Source organism: Mytilus edulis, chromosome 6, assembly GCF_963676685.1.
Source record: "Mytilus edulis chromosome 6, xbMytEdul2.2, whole genome shotgun sequence".
In the NCBI taxonomy this organism is placed as follows: domain Eukaryota; kingdom Metazoa; phylum Mollusca; class Bivalvia; order Mytilida; family Mytilidae; genus Mytilus; species Mytilus edulis.
Genome location: NC_092349.1, coordinates 41,746,814 through 41,766,992, shown reverse-complemented (window position 1 = coordinate 41,766,992; position 20,179 = coordinate 41,746,814). Strand labels below are relative to the sequence as shown.

At 35.6% G+C, this 20,179-nt stretch overlaps 16 non-coding genes across 16 annotated transcripts; 8 read left to right on the top strand and 8 right to left on the bottom strand.

Moving 5' to 3' along the window:
• Window positions 1–264: 264 nt before the first annotated feature.
• Trnar-ccu (transfer RNA arginine (anticodon CCU)) lies at window positions 265–337 on the bottom strand. The gene has a single exon. It is a non-coding gene; the product is annotated as a tRNA-Arg (tRNA).
• Window positions 338–643: 306 nt separating this feature from the next.
• Window positions 644–762, top strand: LOC139529160 (5S ribosomal RNA). The gene has a single exon (XR_011665783.1). It is a non-coding gene; the product is annotated as a 5S ribosomal RNA (ribosomal RNA).
• A 509-nt stretch (window positions 763–1,271) lies between these two features.
• Trnar-ccu (transfer RNA arginine (anticodon CCU)) lies at window positions 1,272–1,344 on the bottom strand. The gene has a single exon. It is a non-coding gene; the product is annotated as a tRNA-Arg (tRNA).
• Window positions 1,345–1,650: 306 nt separating this feature from the next.
• On the top strand, window positions 1,651–1,769 carry LOC139529148 (5S ribosomal RNA). Its single transcript, XR_011665772.1, has one exon. It is a non-coding gene; the product is annotated as a 5S ribosomal RNA (ribosomal RNA).
• Window positions 1,770–4,135: 2,366 nt separating this feature from the next.
• On the bottom strand, window positions 4,136–4,208 carry Trnar-ccu (transfer RNA arginine (anticodon CCU)). Its single transcript has one exon. It is a non-coding gene; the product is annotated as a tRNA-Arg (tRNA).
• A 306-nt stretch (window positions 4,209–4,514) lies between these two features.
• LOC139529219 (5S ribosomal RNA) lies at window positions 4,515–4,633 on the top strand. Its single transcript, XR_011665839.1, has one exon. It is a non-coding gene; the product is annotated as a 5S ribosomal RNA (ribosomal RNA).
• A 509-nt stretch (window positions 4,634–5,142) lies between these two features.
• On the bottom strand, window positions 5,143–5,215 carry Trnar-ccu (transfer RNA arginine (anticodon CCU)). The gene has a single exon. It is a non-coding gene; the product is annotated as a tRNA-Arg (tRNA).
• Window positions 5,216–5,521: 306 nt separating this feature from the next.
• Window positions 5,522–5,640, top strand: LOC139529167 (5S ribosomal RNA). The gene has a single exon (XR_011665790.1). It is a non-coding gene; the product is annotated as a 5S ribosomal RNA (ribosomal RNA).
• Window positions 5,641–6,149: 509 nt separating this feature from the next.
• Trnar-ccu (transfer RNA arginine (anticodon CCU)) lies at window positions 6,150–6,222 on the bottom strand. Its single transcript has one exon. It is a non-coding gene; the product is annotated as a tRNA-Arg (tRNA).
• Window positions 6,223–6,528: 306 nt separating this feature from the next.
• Window positions 6,529–6,647, top strand: LOC139529208 (5S ribosomal RNA). The gene has a single exon (XR_011665828.1). It is a non-coding gene; the product is annotated as a 5S ribosomal RNA (ribosomal RNA).
• Window positions 6,648–7,156: 509 nt separating this feature from the next.
• Trnar-ccu (transfer RNA arginine (anticodon CCU)) lies at window positions 7,157–7,229 on the bottom strand. The gene has a single exon. It is a non-coding gene; the product is annotated as a tRNA-Arg (tRNA).
• Window positions 7,230–7,535: 306 nt separating this feature from the next.
• LOC139529197 (5S ribosomal RNA) lies at window positions 7,536–7,654 on the top strand. Its single transcript, XR_011665817.1, has one exon. It is a non-coding gene; the product is annotated as a 5S ribosomal RNA (ribosomal RNA).
• A 509-nt stretch (window positions 7,655–8,163) lies between these two features.
• On the bottom strand, window positions 8,164–8,236 carry Trnar-ccu (transfer RNA arginine (anticodon CCU)). Its single transcript has one exon. It is a non-coding gene; the product is annotated as a tRNA-Arg (tRNA).
• Window positions 8,237–8,538: 302 nt separating this feature from the next.
• On the top strand, window positions 8,539–8,657 carry LOC139529185 (5S ribosomal RNA). The gene has a single exon (XR_011665806.1). It is a non-coding gene; the product is annotated as a 5S ribosomal RNA (ribosomal RNA).
• A 509-nt stretch (window positions 8,658–9,166) lies between these two features.
• Trnar-ccu (transfer RNA arginine (anticodon CCU)) lies at window positions 9,167–9,239 on the bottom strand. Its single transcript has one exon. It is a non-coding gene; the product is annotated as a tRNA-Arg (tRNA).
• Window positions 9,240–9,541: 302 nt separating this feature from the next.
• Window positions 9,542–9,660, top strand: LOC139529142 (5S ribosomal RNA). Its single transcript, XR_011665766.1, has one exon. It is a non-coding gene; the product is annotated as a 5S ribosomal RNA (ribosomal RNA).
• The last annotated feature ends 10,519 nt before the right edge of the window (window positions 9,661–20,179 follow it).

The following is a 20,179-nucleotide window of genomic DNA, read 5'->3' as shown; positions in this document are numbered from 1 at the left end:
TACAATCGTTAATTTGCGCTTTGACTGAAGTCTGACTTCACAAGGAAGTACGTCGATCCTCTCCATTGTCGAATATTGTCATAGCGACGCTAGGGTGAATTCGAGGACGCTGAAAGGTTATGGCTGCATGTTTGGTAAGTCTTTCGAAGCACAAAATTAATTTCAAATGCCGTTATGTAGCTACAATAACAGCATTTTTTTCAACGGATCTTTGTGAAAAAGTGCATTTAGGCAGAATATGTTGTAACGCTAGTAAAAATTGTCTACCTCCGACGGGACTCGAACCCGCAATCCCCGGCTTAGGAGGCCGGTGCCTTATCCATTGGGCCACGGAGGCGTATGTAGTTGTGCATTTTAATACCCATGTAATTCGTGGACGTCGTTTCTGTAAATTCGCACATATCCTTGAAATCAACTTTCTAGTGAACTTGAAAATTGAAATTATGGAGGACAGAAACTACAAATGGCAAACTGTATTTCATCGATTGATCTCATATCTGTATAAATTTCATCCGTTTCATAAGTTTTCTGTATAAAAATCTCATGTCGAAAACAGTTTCTATTTCAATATCAAAGTGATGATTCCATATATATACTTCCCGCGTTTCTTAGCTTTATATTCCTTTATTTTGCTCACCTTAGTGTCTACGACCATATCACGCTGAAAACACCGGTTCTCGTCCGATCACCGCAGTTAAGCAGCGTCGAGCTCGGTTAGTACTTGGATGGGTGACCGCCTGGGAATACCGGGTGTTGTAGACATTCCTTTTTATAATTTTCTCTGTGTGTTCCTATATATCTTCTTCTAGCTCCTTCACCTGTCCTCTTATTTTCATTTTCCCGGGACCTTCATTTTATTTTGTCCCGCGGCATGTTCATATTTACCTTGATAAAACTGTTATAAAAAGGTCGACAGACGAATTCCTAAGTCACTACAAGTCGTAACGAACGAATATAACTTTACCGGTAAATTTGTCAAATTAGGAAAAAACACGAAATTTTCAGTTTACAATCGTTAATTTGCGCTTTGACTGAAGTCTGACTTCACAAGGAAGTACGTCGATCCTCTCCATTGTCGAATATTGTCATAGCGACGCTAGGGTGAATTCGAGGACGCTGAAAGGTTATGGCTGCATGTTTGGTAAGTCTTTCGAAGCACAAAATTAATTTCAAATGCCATTATGTAGCTACAATAACAGCATTTTTTTCAACGGATCTTTGTGAAAAAGTGCATTTAGGCAGAATATGTTGTAACGCTAGTAAAAATTGTCTACCTCCGACGGGACTCGAACCCGCAATCCCCGGCTTAGGAGGCCGGTGCCTTATCCATTGGGCCACGGAGGCGTATGTAGTTGTGCATTTTAATACCCATGTAATTCGTGGACGTCGTTTCTGTAAATTCGCACATATCCTTGAAATCAACTTTCTAGTGAACTTGAAAATTAAAATTATGGAGGACAGAAACTACAAATGGCAAACTGTATTTCATCGATTGATCTCATATCTGTATAAATTTCATCCGTTTCATAAGTTTTCTGTATAAAAATCTCATGTCGAAAACAGTTTCTATTTCAATATCAAAGTGATGATTCCATATATATACTTCCCGCGTTTCTTAGCTTTATATTCCTTTATTTTGCTCACCTTAGTGTCTACGACCATATCACGCTGAAAACACCGGTTCTCGTCCGATCACCGCAGTTAAGCAGCGTCGAGCTCGGTTAGTACTTGGATGGGTGACCGCCTGGGAATACCGGGTGTTGTAGACATTCCTTTTTATAATTTTCTCTGTGTGTTCCTATATATCTTCTTCTAGCTCCTTCACCTGTCCTCTTATTTTCATTTTCCCGGGACCTTCATTTTATTTTGTCCCGCGGCATGTTCATATTTACCTTGATAAAACTGTTATAAAAAGGTCGACAGACGAATTCCTAAGTCACTACAAGTCGTAACGAACGAATATAACTTTACCGGTAAATTTGTCAAATTAGGAAAAAACACGAAATTTTCAGTTTACAATCGTTAATTTGCGCTTTGACTGAAGTCTGACTTCACAAGGAAGTACGTCGATCCTCTCCATTGTCGAATATTGTCATAGCGACGCTAGGGTGAATTCGAGGACGCTGAAAGGTTATGGCTGCATGTTTGGTAAGTCTTTCGAAGCACAAAATTAATTTCAAATGCCATTATGTAGCTACAATAACAGCATTTTTTTCAACGGATCTTTGTGAAAAAGTGCATTTAGGCAGAATATGTTGTAACGCTAGTAAAAATTGTCTACCTCCGACGGGACTCGAACCCGCAATCCCCGGCTTAGGAGGCCGGTGCCTTTTTTTTTTTATCTTTATTATAATCAAACATCGTATTTACATATCACAGTTCAGAATTACACATCAATAAAAACAATATTATCAATTATTGTCCTTTCTCTGAAAAGAAACATTCAATATTCTACATTTACAATTCATATGCGTGAAATATTTCTCACGAACACAATTATCTGCATGACTATATACTCATATATAGATATCATATCATATTCTATAGAAACATATTCATATACTTATATTCTAACTCACTCTTATCTACCATTCAGCACATACATTCAAATTGATAAAAAGCTTACACAGAATACAAAGAAAAATTAGAGTGAAAAATGATTATGACGTCTTATTTTCCGACGGAGGACAAAAAATAATACAATAGAAATATTGTTCGCACTGGGCTGGATTCCATTCCACAACGCAATCAAAATTCGTAGTATTAAATATCGAGTCAATCATCAGCTATTTTAAGACATTCAAACAGAGCACAAAAATTATCAAAATATTTTGAAAAACTTTTTCACACCATTCTCGCAAACACCATACAAACTATCTCTCTTACAAATCAACATATAATAAAATAATAAAACAATTAAAGTTTTTTATTTGTCGCAAATTCTATCATCTCATCTAGTCCTTTTCTCACATCATCAGTCATCAGTTTTGGTATAGTTCTTACATCACGGAAATCTTCAGTCAACACTTTGTTAAATTTATAGAACCCTCGGTCACTGCAATCGAGTATTTCAAATTCTTTATCATCTATATGATACAATATCAGACGATTCCTCAATGTTTTTCCGATCAATATTTCGTTGCGACCTCCTGATTGTTTCAAAACAAATTTTGGAATTAACTTAATATCAGTTGCAATATTTGACGGAAATGTTTGTTTACTTTTGTCCTTTTGTTCTACCATTCTATCGCGTTGAGATGTAACAGATAGAATATCACTGTAATTTACTTTCCTAAGCGGCGGAAATTCTGAAAGTACATTTCCTTTTGTTTTACATTTATCCTTTTCAATTATGTCAATGGATAATCCACGTTTGTTTTTATTTACATTGTTTATTTCACTATTCAATGACACAGAACATTCTTTACCTGTATCGATTGAACACAGTTCTATATTTGGACGTTCTATACCGGTTTCAATGTTACCTGTACATGCAGTAGTGGAGGCCTCAGACGGGTTCTCTTCAATGTCCATTATATCTGATGTATTTGTTGCTACCGTTTCGTCCCGTATTTGATTTGTTTCAAATGCACTATTCAAATGAATCACTTCGGTATGTTTTTCAATATTAGAAACACTATCAACAATATTGTTATATTCCTTCATACGTTTTTTGTCACGATTGACAGTTGAATTAGACTTTCGTTTACTTTTATTGTTATCTTCATTTGAAAACATGATAGAAATACGTGCTCTGTCATTTTCACCATGCACGGTAAATGTTATATTTCTAAATTGTTCACAAGCGTTTTCTATGGTGCTCATCAATAAAGATGGAAGTCTCTCCATTATAAAACAATTCACCTTCGGTGGCCTCTTTCTATACGACAATGTTTACAAATACGTAAAACATTACAAACGACAGTTTTGTCATAATTAAAGAAAACAACTTACTTCTGATACAAGTTAGAATGTTTATATTCCAAAAATACGCTTGGAAATCCGAGCAATCACTTATAACATAGTAATTTTTCCTTAGACATAAACAACACGTCCAGTCAATTAAAGGTCCACTCGACCACCATAAAAAAAGTGCATTTAGGCAGAATATGTTGTAACGCTAGTAAAAATTGTCTACCTCCGACGGGACTCGAACCCGCAATCCCCGGCTTAGGAGGCCGGTGCCTTATCCATTGGGCCACGGAGGCGTATGTAGTTGTGCATTTTAATACCCATGTAATTCGTGGACGTCGTTTCTGTAAATTCGCACATATCCTTGAAATCAACTTTCTAGTGAACTTGAAAATTAAAATTATGGAGGACAGAAACTACAAATGGCAAACTGTATTTCATCGATTGATCTCATATCTGTATAAATTTCATCCGTTTCATAAGTTTTCTGTATAAAAATCTCATGTCGAAAACAGTTTCTATTTCAATATCAAAGTGATGATTCCATATATATACTTCCCGCGTTTCTTAGCTTTATATTCCTTTATTTTGCTCACCTTAGTGTCTACGACCATATCACGCTGAAAACACCGGTTCTCGTCCGATCACCGCAGTTAAGCAGCGTCGAGCTCGGTTAGTACTTGGATGGGTGACCGCCTGGGAATACCGGGTGTTGTAGACATTCCTTTTTATAATTTTCTCTGTGTGTTCCTATATATCTTCTTCTAGCTCCTTCACCTGTCCTCTTATTTTCATTTTCCCGGGACCTTCATTTTATTTTGTCCCGCGGCATGTTCATATTTACCTTGATAAAACTGTTATAAAAAGGTCGACAGACGAATTCCTAAGTCACTACAAGTCGTAACGAACGAATATAACTTTACCGGTAAATTTGTCAAATTAGGAAAAAACACGAAATTTTCAGTTTACAATCGTTAATTTGCGCTTTGACTGAAGTCTGACTTCACAAGGAAGTACGTCGATCCTCTCCATTGTCGAATATTGTCATAGCGACGCTAGGGTGAATTCGAGGACGCTGAAAGGTTATGGCTGCATGTTTGGTAAGTCTTTCGAAGCACAAAATTAATTTCAAATGCCATTATGTAGCTACAATAACAGCATTTTTTTCAACGGATCTTTGTGAAAAAGTGCATTTAGGCAGAATATGTTGTAACGCTAGTAAAAATTGTCTACCTCCGACGGGACTCGAACCCGCAATCCCCGGCTTAGGAGGCCGGTGCCTTATCCATTGGGCCACGGAGGCGTATGTAGTTGTGCATTTTAATACCCATGTAATTCGTGGACGTCGTTTCTGTAAATTCGCACATATCCTTGAAATCAACTTTCTAGTGAACTTGAAAATTAAAATTATGGAGGACAGAAACTACAAATGGCAAACTGTATTTCATCGATTGATCTCATATCTGTATAAATTTCATCCGTTTCATAAGTTTTCTGTATAAAAATCTCATGTCGAAAACAGTTTCTATTTCAATATCAAAGTGATGATTCCATATATATACTTCCCGCGTTTCTTAGCTTTATATTCCTTTATTTTGCTCACCTTAGTGTCTACGACCATATCACGCTGAAAACACCGGTTCTCGTCCGATCACCGCAGTTAAGCAACGTCGAGCTCGGTTAGTACTTGGATGGGTGACCGCCTGGGAATACCGGGTGTTGTAGACATTCCTTTTTATAATTTTCTCTGTGTGTTCCTATATATCTTCTTCTAGCTCCTTCACCTGTCCTCTTATTTTCATTTTCCCGGGACCTTCATTTTATTTTGTCCCGCGGCATGTTCATATTTACCTTGATAAAACTGTTATAAAAAGGTCGACAGACGAATTCCTAAGTCACTACAAGTCGTAACGAACGAATATAACTTTACCGGTAAATTTGTCAAATTAGGAAAAAACACGAAATTTTCAGTTTACAATCGTTAATTTGCGCTTTGACTGAAGTCTGACTTCACAAGGAAGTACGTCGATCCTCTCCATTGTCGAATATTGTCATAGCGACGCTAGGGTGAATTCGAGGACGCTGAAAGGTTATGGCTGCATGTTTGGTAAGTCTTTCGAAGCACAAAATTAATTTCAAATGCCGTTATGTAGCTACAATAACAGCATTTTTTTCAACGGATCTTTGTGAAAAAGTGCATTTAGGCAGAATATGTTGTAACGCTAGTAAAAATTGTCTACCTCCGACGGGACTCGAACCCGCAATCCCCGGCTTAGGAGGCCGGTGCCTTATCCATTGGGCCACGGAGGCGTATGTAGTTGTGCATTTTAATACCCATGTAATTCGTGGACGTCGTTTCTGTAAATTCGCACATATCCTTGAAATCAACTTTCTAGTGAACTTGAAAATTGAAATTATGGAGGACAGAAACTACAAATGGCAAACTGTATTTCATCGATTGATCTCATATCTGTATAAATTTCATCCGTTTCATAAGTTTTCTGTATAAAAATCTCATGTCGAAAACAGTTTCTATTTCAATATCAAAGTGATGATTCCATATATATACTTCCCGCGTTTCTTAGCTTTATATTCCTTTATTTTGCTCACCTTAGTGTCTACGACCATATCACGCTGAAAACACCGGTTCTCGTCCGATCACCGCAGTTAAGCAGCGTCGAGCTCGGTTAGTACTTGGATGGGTGACCGCCTGGGAATACCGGGTGTTGTAGACATTCCTTTTTATAATTTTCTCTGTGTGTTCCTATATATCTTCTTCTAGCTCCTTCACCTGTCCTCTTATTTTCATTTTCCCGGGACCTTCATTTTATTTTGTCCCGCGGCATGTTCATATTTACCTTGATAAAACTGTTATAAAAAGGTCGACAGACGAATTCCTAAGTCACTACAAGTCGTAACGAACGAATATAACTTTACCGGTAAATTTGTCAAATTAGGAAAAAACACGAAATTTTCAGTTTACAATCGTTAATTTGCGCTTTGACTGAAGTCTGACTTCACAAGGAAGTACGTCGATCCTCTCCATTGTCGAATATTGTCATAGCGACGCTAGGGTGAATTCGAGGACGCTGAAAGGTTATGGCTGCATGTTTGGTAAGTCTTTCGAAGCACAAAATTAATTTCAAATGCCGTTATGTAGCTACAATAACAGCATTTTTTTCAACGGATCTTTGTGAAAAAGTGCATTTAGGCAGAATATGTTGTAACGCTAGTAAAAATTGTCTACCTCCGACGGGACTCGAACCCGCAATCCCCGGCTTAGGAGGCCGGTGCCTTATCCATTGGGCCACGGAGGCGTATGTAGTTGTGCATTTTAATACCCATGTAATTCGTGGACGTCGTTTCTGTAAATTCGCACATATCCTTGAAATCAACTTTCTAGTGAACTTGAAAATTAAAATTATGGAGGACAGAAACTACAAATGGCAAACTGTATTTCATCGATTGATCTCATATCTGTATAAATTTCATCCGTTTCATAAGTTTTCTGTATAAAAATCTCATGTCGAAAACAGTTTCTATTTCAATATCAAAGTGATGATTCCATATATATACTTCCCGCGTTTCTTAGCTTTATATTCCTTTATTTTGCTCACCTTAGTGTCTACGACCATATCACGCTGAAAACACCGGTTCTCGTCCGATCACCGCAGTTAAGCAGCGTCGAGCTCGGTTAGTACTTGGATGGGTGACCGCCTGGGAATACCGGGTGTTGTAGACATTCCTTTTTATAATTTTCTCTGTGTGTTCCTATATATCTTCTTCTAGCTCCTTCACCTGTCCTCTTATTTTCATTTTCCCGGGACCTTCATTTTATTTTGTCCCGCGGCATGTTCATATTTACCTTGATAAAACTGTTATAAAAAGGTCGACAGACGAATTCCTAAGTCACTACAAGTCGTAACGAACGAATATAACTTTACCGGTAAATTTGTCAAATTAGGAAAAAACACGAAATTTTCAGTTTACAATCGTTAATTTGCGCTTTGACTGAAGTCTGACTTCACAAGGAAGTACGTCGATCCTCTCCATTGTCGAATATTGTCATAGCGACGCTAGGGTGAATTCGAGGACGCTGAAAGGTTATGGCTGCATGTTTGGTAAGTCTTTCGAAGCACAAAATTAATTTCAAATGCCGTTATGTAGCTACAATAACAGCATTTTTTTCAACGGATCTTTGTGAAAAAGTGCATTTAGGCAGAATATGTTGTAACGCTAGTAAAAATTGTCTACCTCCGACGGGACTCGAACCCGCAATCCCCGGCTTAGGAGGCCGGTGCCTTATCCATTGGGCCACGGAGGCGTATGTAGTTGTGCATTTTAATACCCATGTAATTCGTGGACGTCGTTTCTGTAAATTCGCACATATCCTTGAAATCAACTTTCTAGTGAACTTGAAAATTAAAATTATGGAGGACAGAAACTACAAATGGCAAACTGTATTTCATCGATTGATCTCATATCTGTATAAATTTCATCCGTTTCATAAGTTTTCTGTATAAAAATCTCATGTCGAAAACAGTTTCTATTTCAATATCAAAGTGATGATTCCATATACTTCCCGCGTTTCTTAGCTTTATATTCCTTTATTTTACTCACCTTAGTGTCTACGACCATATCACGCTGAAAACACCGGTTCTCGTCCGATCACCGCAGTTAAGCAGCGTCGAGCTCGGTTAGTACTTGGATGGGTGACCGCCTGGGAATACCGGGTGTTGTAGACATTCCTTTTTATAATTTTCTCTGTGTGTTCCTATATATCTTCTTCTAGCTCCTTCACCTGTCCTCTTATTTTCATTTTCCCGGGACTTTCATTTTATTTTGTCCCGCGGCATGTTCATATTTACCTTGATAAAACTGTTATAAAAAGGTCGACAGACGAATTCCTAAGTCACTACAAGTCGTAACGAACGAATATAACTTTACCGGTAAATTTGTCAAATTAGGAAAAAACACGAAATTTTCAGTTTACAATCGTTTATTTGCGCTTTGACTGAAGTCTGACTTCACAAGGAAGTACGTCGATCCTCTCCATTGTCGAATATTGTCATAGCGACGCTAGGGTGAATTCGAGGACGCTGAAAGGTTATGGCTGCATGTTTGGTAAGTCTTTCGAAGCACAAAATTAATTTCAAATGCCGTTATGTAGCTACAATAACAGCATTTTTTTCAACGGATCTTTGTGAAAAAGTGCATTTAGGCAGAATATGTTGTAACGCTAGTAAAAATTGTCTACCTCCGACGGGACTCGAACCCGCAATCCCCGGCTTAGGAGGCCGGTGCCTTATCCATTGGGCCACGGAGGCGTATGTAGTTGTGCATTTTAATACCCATGTAATTCGTGGACGTCGTTTCTGTAAATTCGCACATATCCTTGAAATCAACTTTCTAGTGAACTTGAAAATTAAAATTATGGAGGACAGAAACTACAAATGGCAAACTGTATTTCATCGATTGATCTCATATCTGTATAAATTTCATCCGTTTCATAAGTTTTCTGTATAAAAATCTCATGTCGAAAACAGTTTCTATTTCAATATCAAAGTGATGATTCCATATACTTCCCGCGTTTCTTAGCTTTATATTCCTTTATTTTAGTCACCTTAGTGTCTACGACCATATCACGCTGAAAACACCGGTTCTCGTCCGATCACCGCAGTTAAGCAGCGTCGAGCTCGGTTAGTACTTGGATGGGTGACCGCCTGGGAATACCGGGTGTTGTAGACATTCCTTTTTATAATTTTCTCTGTGTGTTCCTATATATCTTCTTCTAGCTCCTTCACCTGTCCTCTTATTTTCATTTTCCCGGGACCTTCATTTTATTTTGTCCCGCGGCATGTTCATATTTACCTTGATAAAACTGTTATAAAAAGGTCGACAGACGAATTCCTAAGTCACTACAAGTCGTAACGAACGAATATAACTTTACCGGTAAATTTGTCAAATTAGGAAAAAACACGAAATTTTCAGTTTACCATCGTTAATTTGCGCTTTGACTGAAGTCTGACTTCACAAGGAAGTACGTCGATCCTCTCCATTGTCGAATATTGTCATAGCGACGCTAGTATAGCCGGGTGAAATGGCTATTCGACTAAATGTAAATCAAGAAGGAAGATTCGCTCCTTAAACTTTTATTTCAGCAGTCCGGCAAGACCGAACAACAAACTCCAAACTAAATGTAATGTAACATACAAACAATAACAATATATATAAGCACAATCAATTAAAGGATTAAGAAAATTAACAGATGACAAATAAGAAATGACAATAGATTAAAAGCGTAATTAGTGTCCGACACGTATTTGTAAATTGTAGTCCAAACTGTCACAGAGAATAAATAATGAAATAAATTGAGTAAATGCATTTAAGACCTTTGTCCAAGATTATGACACATAATCCGTGTAAAACACTTATGCCTGAATTTACGACAAAGTCTAGAATAATAAAATAAATGCAAAACCTAAATATACATTAAAACAATTAAATATTGTCTAAAAAACTAATTTCATTGCACTGTCCAAATTGTCCGGTCATATATTCCCGCGGCCTCTGAAGACACGTCCCGGGTCTTAATATCATATTCAACTGAAATTGTTCCTAAAGTTTCTTCTATGATTGTAGCGTCCTCTGTAACGATAGTTTTGATTTGAATAATTATCTTCTCTTGTATTTTTCCGAATATTGTCCAGTTCGTCTTCTAGTGTTGTAATGCGATTCAACATACGTTCTTTGTCGCGCTGTAATTGATATTGCTGGTCGATGGCTTTACATCTTTGATCGTATATCCGAGAATAAGCTTCTTTAAGATCCGTATTGCGTTCCTGTAATTTTTCCATTTCTTTTTGGTCATCTGCGTTTTGCTTTTTAAGTTTTTCTAAATTGCTAACGACACTGGAATGCTTTTGATTTATATCTTTGAACTTTTTCTCATAATGCACACTTTTAATTTCAAATTTAACTCTCTCTGATTGCACTCGGTCGTGCCTGAGTCTTACGTTGTCAATGAATTCTTTATCATAATTTAAGGTTGGAAAGAAATCCATCAGTTCTATTGTATTCAGTTCCGCACATGGAAAAATTGACATAGCTTTATTTTCTTTGAATATCCTCATCCTTTCTGCGTCGCGGCGTAATTTTGATTTCGATTTAACTTTGACAACTTTCACGTCCGGTTGTCTGTGAAAACTACACATTCTGGCGAAATGTCCAAAATTTCTGCACTTATAGCAAAACGATGTTTTTGCTATACATTGTTCAAAATGAAAATGGTTGTTAACAGTTTTTCCACAAAACTTACATAGGCAGTTGTCCATATGTTGAAAATTTCTTGTCTGACAGGTAGTTCCATGATCAGGCATCTGGTATCTCCAGTCTCGGCCGAAATTTCTGTTTCTCTGCGTATCCATTTTTCTGTTTGCTGGGGGATCAGCTTCACAGGTAGAACAAGGTATCCGATAGATGCGTTGCCCGTATGTCCTAACACCAGATATAGCCGGGTAAAATGGCTATTCGACTAAATGTAAATCAAGAAGGAAGATTCGCTCCTTAAACTTTTATTTCAGCAGTCCGGCAAAACCGAACAACAAACTCCAAACTAAATGTAATGTAACATACAAACAATAACAATATATATAAGCACAATCAATTAAAGGATTAAGAAAATTAACAGATGACAAATAAGAAATGACAATAGATTAAAAGCGTAATTAGTGTCCGACACGTATTTGTAAATTGTAGTCCAAACTGTCACAGAGAATAAATAATGAAATAAATTGAGTAAATGCATTTAAGACCTTTGTCCAAGATTATGACACATAATCCGTGTAAAACACGTATGCCTGAATTTACGACAAAGTCTAGAATAATAAAATAAATGCAAAACCTAAATATACATTAAAACAATTAAATATTGTCTAAAAAACTAATTTCATTGCACTGTCCAAATTGTCCGGTCATACTAGGGTGAATTCGAGGACGCTGAAAGGTTATTGGCTGCATGTTTGGTAAGTCTTTCGAAGCACAAAATTAATTTCAAATGCCGTTATGTAGCTACAATAACAGCATTTTTTTCAACGGATCTTTGTGAAAAAGTGCATTTAGGCAGAATATGTTGTAACGCTAGTAAAAATTGTCTACCTCCGACGGGACTCGAACCCGCAATCCCCGGCTTTGGAGGCCGGTGCCTTATCCATTGTTTTACATTCAATCATTTCTAGAGCAGAATCTTCAGTCTTTTGGTAAGGTATCAATTTCAGCACAAAGAACCAGGTGCGACCATTGTAATCAGATAACACCTTATAACCCTAGTGCTCCACTCACACCTCTGATGTCACCAGACTATGTGTCTGTTCTAACTTTTCCTAATCGAAGGGATTTGTTACCTTGTCATTCCGGTAGTTGACTGATTCCCAAACTCGTCAATGGTTGAACGATTCTCAAACGGAGCAGCCGGACTCATAATCTACCTTCGATGTCTGGCATTCGGATTATGATATGGATTAACAATTATGACAATGACTTTGTGGATGTTTCTTTTTGCATTTCAAATAACAGAGATTAGTGTGAATATTATCTTAGTAAAAAAACCCAGTGAACAAGTTTTTGCCACCTTTAATGGAACATCACAGTAGCCAAAAACTTGGGGGGAGATAGAGGGTTATAATTATCTATGTACATTTTTTGTATCTAACTATAGACTCAACAGTGCTTATAGATGCTACGAAGGGTTCATGTTTCATTGCAGGTGAACGTGGTTACTGTTCAAGATTAAAGAATAAATAGACATTGTTCTTTTTTAACAGAAAGCAAGACGACCAAACGATAAACTAATGTCAGAGATTAAAGATCAGAGTAAAACTTAATTATACAGATTATATTTTAATATTGGCTACCAAATATACCACTCGCATCACCGGAGCGAAGTTATGTAATAATGTAATGTCTCGAAGGTTTATATATATATAGAACGTTCTTGTAATAATCAAATATATGACAGTCATCCTCAACTTTGAAATAAAAAATAATATAAATTTAAACTGAAAAGTGAGAAATAAAATGTGTATAAATTATATCTTTGTAATGTTCACTAATACTTTTGTTATTGAAATAAAGTTCATATATTCCCTGTAATTCACCTGTAATCACATAACATAATCTTCAAAATGTGGAGGTGCGCGTCCTTCTGTTTTTGGTCTAGCAACTTGTTCTTCTTTTTAATTTTTGGAACCCTAAACCACTAATTTGACATTGTTTGTTTTCTCTCTGCTTTTCTAAAGAAGTCTTCCGAGGTAGTTAATTACCTTTATCATCCGCCCCTTCTGGCACCTTTCTTTTGGTTACCATTGTATTCATCCTTTTAACCTCTTTATTTATATCTTCATTTTTGTTTTAATTCTTGTCAGATTTTTTCGGTATATCCCATAATTTTGTCCTAATGGGTCTGTTTGTTTAGGCCTTTGCACTGTTATATATTCTTGTATCTTGGTGAGGTGTTGAACGGTTACCCATAAGTATCTCTAGTTTAGTTGTTGCACTGTTGATCGTTTGTAAGTTTGCTATTTAGTATGTTTAATTGATGATTTTCTTAAAACCTTCAGCTCTTGGGTATCCTGTTGTAAATCGATGGTGTTTTAAAAAATACTGAGTTCATAGGCAGTACATTGTTTGTTATTTTTAAATGTTTTGCTTTTGCAAAGAATCATCAGCTTTAATCTCTAACATCCATAGCCCAATACGTGTTGATTTGCTTATCAATGGTAGAGATTAGATTTCTCCCTCAACAATAACAAATGTTTCTGTGCCAGGTGTCTCATTTCTTATACCAGTTTTACATTCACTCATTACTAGTATTGGAAGTAATTTTGCGATTTTAATTAGTTACTTTCCGTTTTGAATTTTCCTCGGAGGTCAGTATTTTTGTGATTTTACTTTCTGCAGTTTACACAATTTTATTTTGATTGTTTTCTACACTGTCCTCCCCTATATATTTTTTAAAACTTTAATAAATTAACTCATTATAGATACATTGATTGAAACTTTGTATTTGCACCAGACACGCTTTTCGTCTATCAAAAGACTAAGCAGTGACGCTCGAGTAAAAAAGCCAAATAAAGAACGAAGTTGAAGAGCATTGAGACCAACAATTCCTAAAAAGCATTAATATTTAAAAAATTCTAAGTTTTGAAAACATTTAATTTATAAATTTGACCTTACCAATGCTAACTAATGGGCTGGTGATACTCTCGGGGAATAAAAACTCCACCAATAGTGGCATCGACCCACTTGTTTCTCATCATTTACTTTCATATCTGTTCTACAATAGATTTCCACCTTAGCATTAACATCATTCCATGTATGGTCTCCACTTTGTGTATTTTCATTATGTGTTTGGTAGTTTCTCAAAAATAATCTTCGTCTCTTCGTTATGTGATTTATCTGCATTTGTATCTTCTGTTTTTTTCTTCCAATTTCTTCTCCTGTTTCTATATTTGTTCTGTTTAAGATTATTATATTTTTCTTTATTTTACTTTTCTATCAAGCATCCTTATGAAAATGACTATTTCTTCCACTTTGTTTTCCATATCCTTGACATCGCCATGATCAGCCCCACAATAACTAATTTCAGCCAGTGTCGTCATATCACTATCACTTTATAGATCCTAATACGTTTAGATACCTGATCTCTGTTATAAAACATGTTGCTCTGTATTTTATTTGCTGAACTCGTGGTGTTTATTTTTTCCGTGTCCATCATCTGTAAGGAAGTTCCTTCCGTTTGTCCTGCTCCCTCGATAAATGTATCCAGAGTACAACCTTTGCTTATAACTCTCTTTATTATTTACTGGTTGATTATAAAATTGAGAATTGAAATGGGGAATGTGTCGAAGAGACAACAACCCGACCAAAGAGGAGAAAACAGCCACCGACCGCCAATGGGTCTTCAACACAGCGAGAATATCCCACACCCGGAGGCGTGCTTCAGCTGGCCCCTAAACAAAAATTAGTACTATACATCAAGCCAATGTAGAAAAACAAACACACAGCAATGTTCACAGTAAAACTAAGTTTAAAAGAAATCAGAGTCTGATGTAAGAATAGGTAACAAAAGTAACTACTAGTATATAATACGCGAAATGACAATGATACATAAATTAACAAAGGACTACTAGCAGTTACTGACATGCCAGCTCAAGACCTCAATTAAATATATTGAAAGATTATGTCTTCATCATATGAAAATCAAGCACAATCCCACCCGTTAGGGGTTTAGTATCATACAATCATAACATATATGAGAAGAACATAACCCGTATCATGCCAACAACTGGTTTTAGAATAAAAGTTCCGATGCAAAGACCAAGTATAAGTGAATCAATATTAAGCCAAAACATGCCATCTTTAATGATCGGACAACAGTATCGTAACTATATCCCTTCTTAAAAAATCTGTTGAAAGGTTTGGTTAGCTTTAGAGGTGAATGAAAAGTAAAATCACAAAAATACTGAACTTAGAGGAAAATCAATTCGGAAAGTCCATAATCACATGGCAAAATCAAATAACAAAACGCATCAAAAACGAATGGACAAGAACTGTCATATTCCTGACTTGGTACAGGCATTTTCAAATGTAGAAAATGGTGGATTAATCCTGGTTTTATAGCGCTAACCCTCTCACTTTGATGACAGTCTCATCAAATTCCGTTATTCAATTCAATTCAAAATATTTTATTGTTCAAATATCAAATGTACATTTAAACAAAGGGATTGGACAAAAGGCAGTGCCTATCCTATACAAATCCTTTCCCATAAATTCCGTTATATTTACATTGATGCGTTAACTAAACAGACACAATAAATAAAACAGTCAAAATATGGGTACAAAATATGAATACATTTTTGTGCTCTGCAAAGAACATTACCATAAAAGATTGGATATGAAATACCTGAACGTATAAGATATCTGCATATCGATTTATATTCAAGAATGATGTCCTTGTACAGTCTGAATATTGATACAGGAGGTCGGTATTTTTTGTTATTTTACCTTTTTCTTCACATGCTGCTTCAAACTAATATCATTCATGTGCCTTTTCCTTGGGCCTTGCCACATATGTCACTGTATTGTCATCTCTTATTGGCGTCATTTTCAAAAAAGATACCTGGCGTGAATATTGTTCCTTTTTGTCATAGTTTGGTATAACCTAGCATTTATTCAAGTTGTTCTTCAATATGTTATATTCATCGCCTCCTTCTTTGTCCTAATCAAAAGAGGGACGAAAGATACCAGAGGGACATTCAAACTCATAGATCGAAAACAAACTGACAACACCATGGCTATAAAAGAAAAAGACAAACAGACAAATAATAAGTACACAAGACACAACAAAGAAAACTGAAGACTAAGCAACACGAAACGCACCAAAAACTGGATGTGATCGCATGTGCTAAGGAAGGGTAAGCAGATCATGCTCCGCATGTGGCACCCGTCGTGTTATTACAACCCCGATAAATAGTATAATTCGGTAGGTCATATTAGTGATAAGAGAACGAGATTGTAGCTACGACATAAGGAACATATCCGATATAATCTGTGAAACGGATATTCCGTAACGGACAACCAACTAGTGATGACAAACTTGACTGTATATCTAGTTCGATGGGATAGATGCGTTCAAAATAGTCACCAAATTTTGAATAATTTAGTGAGAGAACATCGTCTATATAGAGAGTAAAATTAAAGGATATTGCTATCTTTTTTTTCTTTCTTCCTAAGAAGTTCCTGTGTGACGTCAACCTTATAAGAATAAAAGAACTAGTCGGCAAGAAGAGGTGCACTATTAGTTTCCATGTAAATGCCGATAGTATGTTGAAAAAACGTCTCCCAAACGTAACAAATATGCTGTCAATCAAGAAATCAAGCATCTTGATAATGTCAGTAATCATGTCTTGCTCCCATCTCGTCGTAATTGAACAATCGGTTATTGGATAACAAATAAAAAATGTGTTAAGCTGTAGCAACGTAACGGGATGCATTTATGACCCATTTATTGTTTGCTTGTTACCTTATTTGAATCAGAAGATGCACCCAATGATCCACAAATCACTACACAACAACAAAATGGTCAAAATATAAAATACGCAGACATAAACAACAAGCCACAAAACACAAAACACTAAATAGATGCAAAATTGTCGAAAGATAAAATACGTAGACAAAAACAACAAGTCACAAAACACTACACAGAAGCAAAAGATAAAATACGCAGAATTTTACAAGCCACAAAACACCAAACAGAAGCAAATTGTCGAAAGATAAAACAAAGCCACAAAACACTACAATACAAAGTTAAGATTGAGCAACACAAACCCTTTCGTTAATCGACTCGGAAACCATAAGAAGTTCCTGCTTAACTTATGCTAGTCAGCATGGTGATCATAACCATTCAAATCCAGGTGGTAAATCACATGTGTAGACTTATTCTGAAATGAGTTAAGGAGCTCAGTGTTGTGGCTACGACAAAAGGAACATGTATGTGATACAAAAATTCGATGACAATCAATCAAGTCAATGTGGCGTCATGCAAATGTTTGAAGATATGACATCAATCATTAGGGATCCAAGGTATTTCGTCAGCAGCAACCCTAATTTAGTAGTTGTTAAGTTCTGAAAATGGTGTCAAAATACGCTAATTCAATTTTAACTTACACCTAACAAAGCAAGAACAAAATATCGGAATAATTGGAGTAAAATGCAGTTTTACAGCCAAGTATTAGAAATATCCATAATGGGAATAACGTATCAGAAAACAAAATTACTGCTGATTCAATATGCCAAATTCAGCAGATTGGTAGCCAACTTTTCAATATATCTGCAAAAACGTAAAGGGAATATTGAATATTGTACTTTTGAATTTTGAGTCAATAAAATGCAATAAAATAACAAAGGACCAATATTAAGACAAACATAAGAAAAGTGCAACACTATACATATGTTAGATATTCATGTATCAATCTATCAATCAATTGAAAATAGATTTAAGGATGTACGAAGGAAAAGCTGTAAATGATTGTCTATTTCTGAAAGAGGGAGCGCTATTTTTTGTGTAGTTGTTTCATTCACATGGACCAAATGTATCCTTTGTTCTGCTAGTATAGTTGCCTGTTGTTTGAAAAATGTAAGTAAATCAAAGTGGGAGGAAAATTGAAAACAACACATCTAATAATTTCTTGCGTCCGAAGAACTTTTCTAGATATACCTTCATCAGGAACGCTTAAAGCCAAACATTTGAAATCCGAAGATGTATAAGTACCGAAACCGTTGAAGAGCTGTATGTCAAAAATACCTAAAATGAATAGCCAAATTCATCTAAAGCCGACTTTGCCTGTGGGAGTTGAAACCTCAGTTTCTTGATAATTTAAAAATTTATAAAAGGGCAAATTTAGTAAAGTTTGTTAAATCATGTCAGTACAAAGGTACTGACTACTGAGCTGATGATACCCTCGGGGACTGATAGTCCACCAGCAGAGGTATCGACTCAGTGATGTAAAAAATTGAAAACAACACGTTTAATAATTTCTTGCTTTGGGAAAAATAGCTGCGTAGGCTTATATCGATTTGTTGCAAATGAATAGTTCGATTTTTATCATTTCAACAAGAGAACCAAATATTTTTTTCAGTTGAATCATTGCACCCAATTGATTTATTTTTATAATTTACCCATTTCTACAGTATTTTAATAGAAACTAGACGATATACAAAAATACAAAGAAATGAAGAAAAAAATATAAGATATGTAATAATTAAGATGATGAATTCCATTTTTTCTTCAACTGTAAAATTAATAAAAAAAATAATTATATATATTTTAAAAGTATATATTACTTCGACAAATATATCAATTTTAATACACTTAACTCAACTGATAAATTCGTGATTATACTAAATCATCAGCACCAAATGATATAAAAGCAGTTGTTTCTTTTATTAAAAAGTCATTAGAACTGAGGAAAAGGAGACCAATAACTGTTTAATCAAGTATATATAATGCTTAGTTTTTCGTATAAAATTGAGAATGGAAATGGGGAATGTGTCAAAGAGACAACAACCTGACCATAGAAAAAACAACAGCAGCAGGTCACCAACAGGTCTTCAATGTAGCGAGAAATTCCCGCACCCGGAGGCGTCCTTCAGCTGGCCCCTCAACAAATATATACTAGTTCAGTGATAATAAGCCACACCCTCTTTAATATATTTATAAATGATATTAGTGATATCTTCAATAGCCAAGACTCAAACCCAGTCTGTCTTATTGAATCAAAAATAGGAAGCCTTCTATTTGCTGATGATCTGATCATTATCTCAGAATGTCAAGAGGGACTTCAAAACAGTTTAAATAAATTAAATGATTACTGTGAAAACTGGCAACTTGCAGTGAATACTAAAAAAAAGTAAAACTATGACAGTAGGGCAATCAAAATGCAAAAAAAAGACAACTTCTTTAAAAATAAACGGAGAAACATTAGAGAATGTTTCTGAATATAAATGTTTAGGTAATGTTATAAAATGTAATGGTTCATTTATACAAAGTACACTAGACTTGTCACAAAAAGCTAGAAAAGTACTATTTTCTTTAAAGTCCTATACATCCTCTCTTGGAGAGCTGCCTATAAATGTTTCATGTAATCTATTTGAAACAATGGAAAAACCAGTGTTAACATACAACTCTGAAGTATGTTATATGGACACATATATAACCTATTATAGAGCTAAAGAGAGAGCAAAGAAAACTAATCAGACAGTTGATAAGTTATCTTTTATTGACAAAAGTCCCACTGAAAAAGTCCACCTTTCATTCTGTAAGCATATACTTGGAGTAAGAAAATCCTCGTCAAATATAGCAACACGAACAGAGCTTGGTCGACTCCCTATTGAAGAGTATATACTCTCACAAACATTGCTATACTTTTCCCGTCTGGAAACCCAAAATGTAAACCCCTTATTAAAAGAGGCGTCTGAAATGTGTAGAAAAATGCACTCAGAAGGAATATATACATGGTATACTTACCTTACTGATATTTTAACAGAATTAGATATTAATCCAGAAATAATAACAACTGTACAAAATACAGGTACAGCAATAAATAACATAAAAAAGCAAATTAAATCTTATTGTAATGTCTTTTTCAATAATCTATTTGGAAAAAAGATGGAGGACTTAAATGAAAGTGATAAAATTTTCCTATACAAA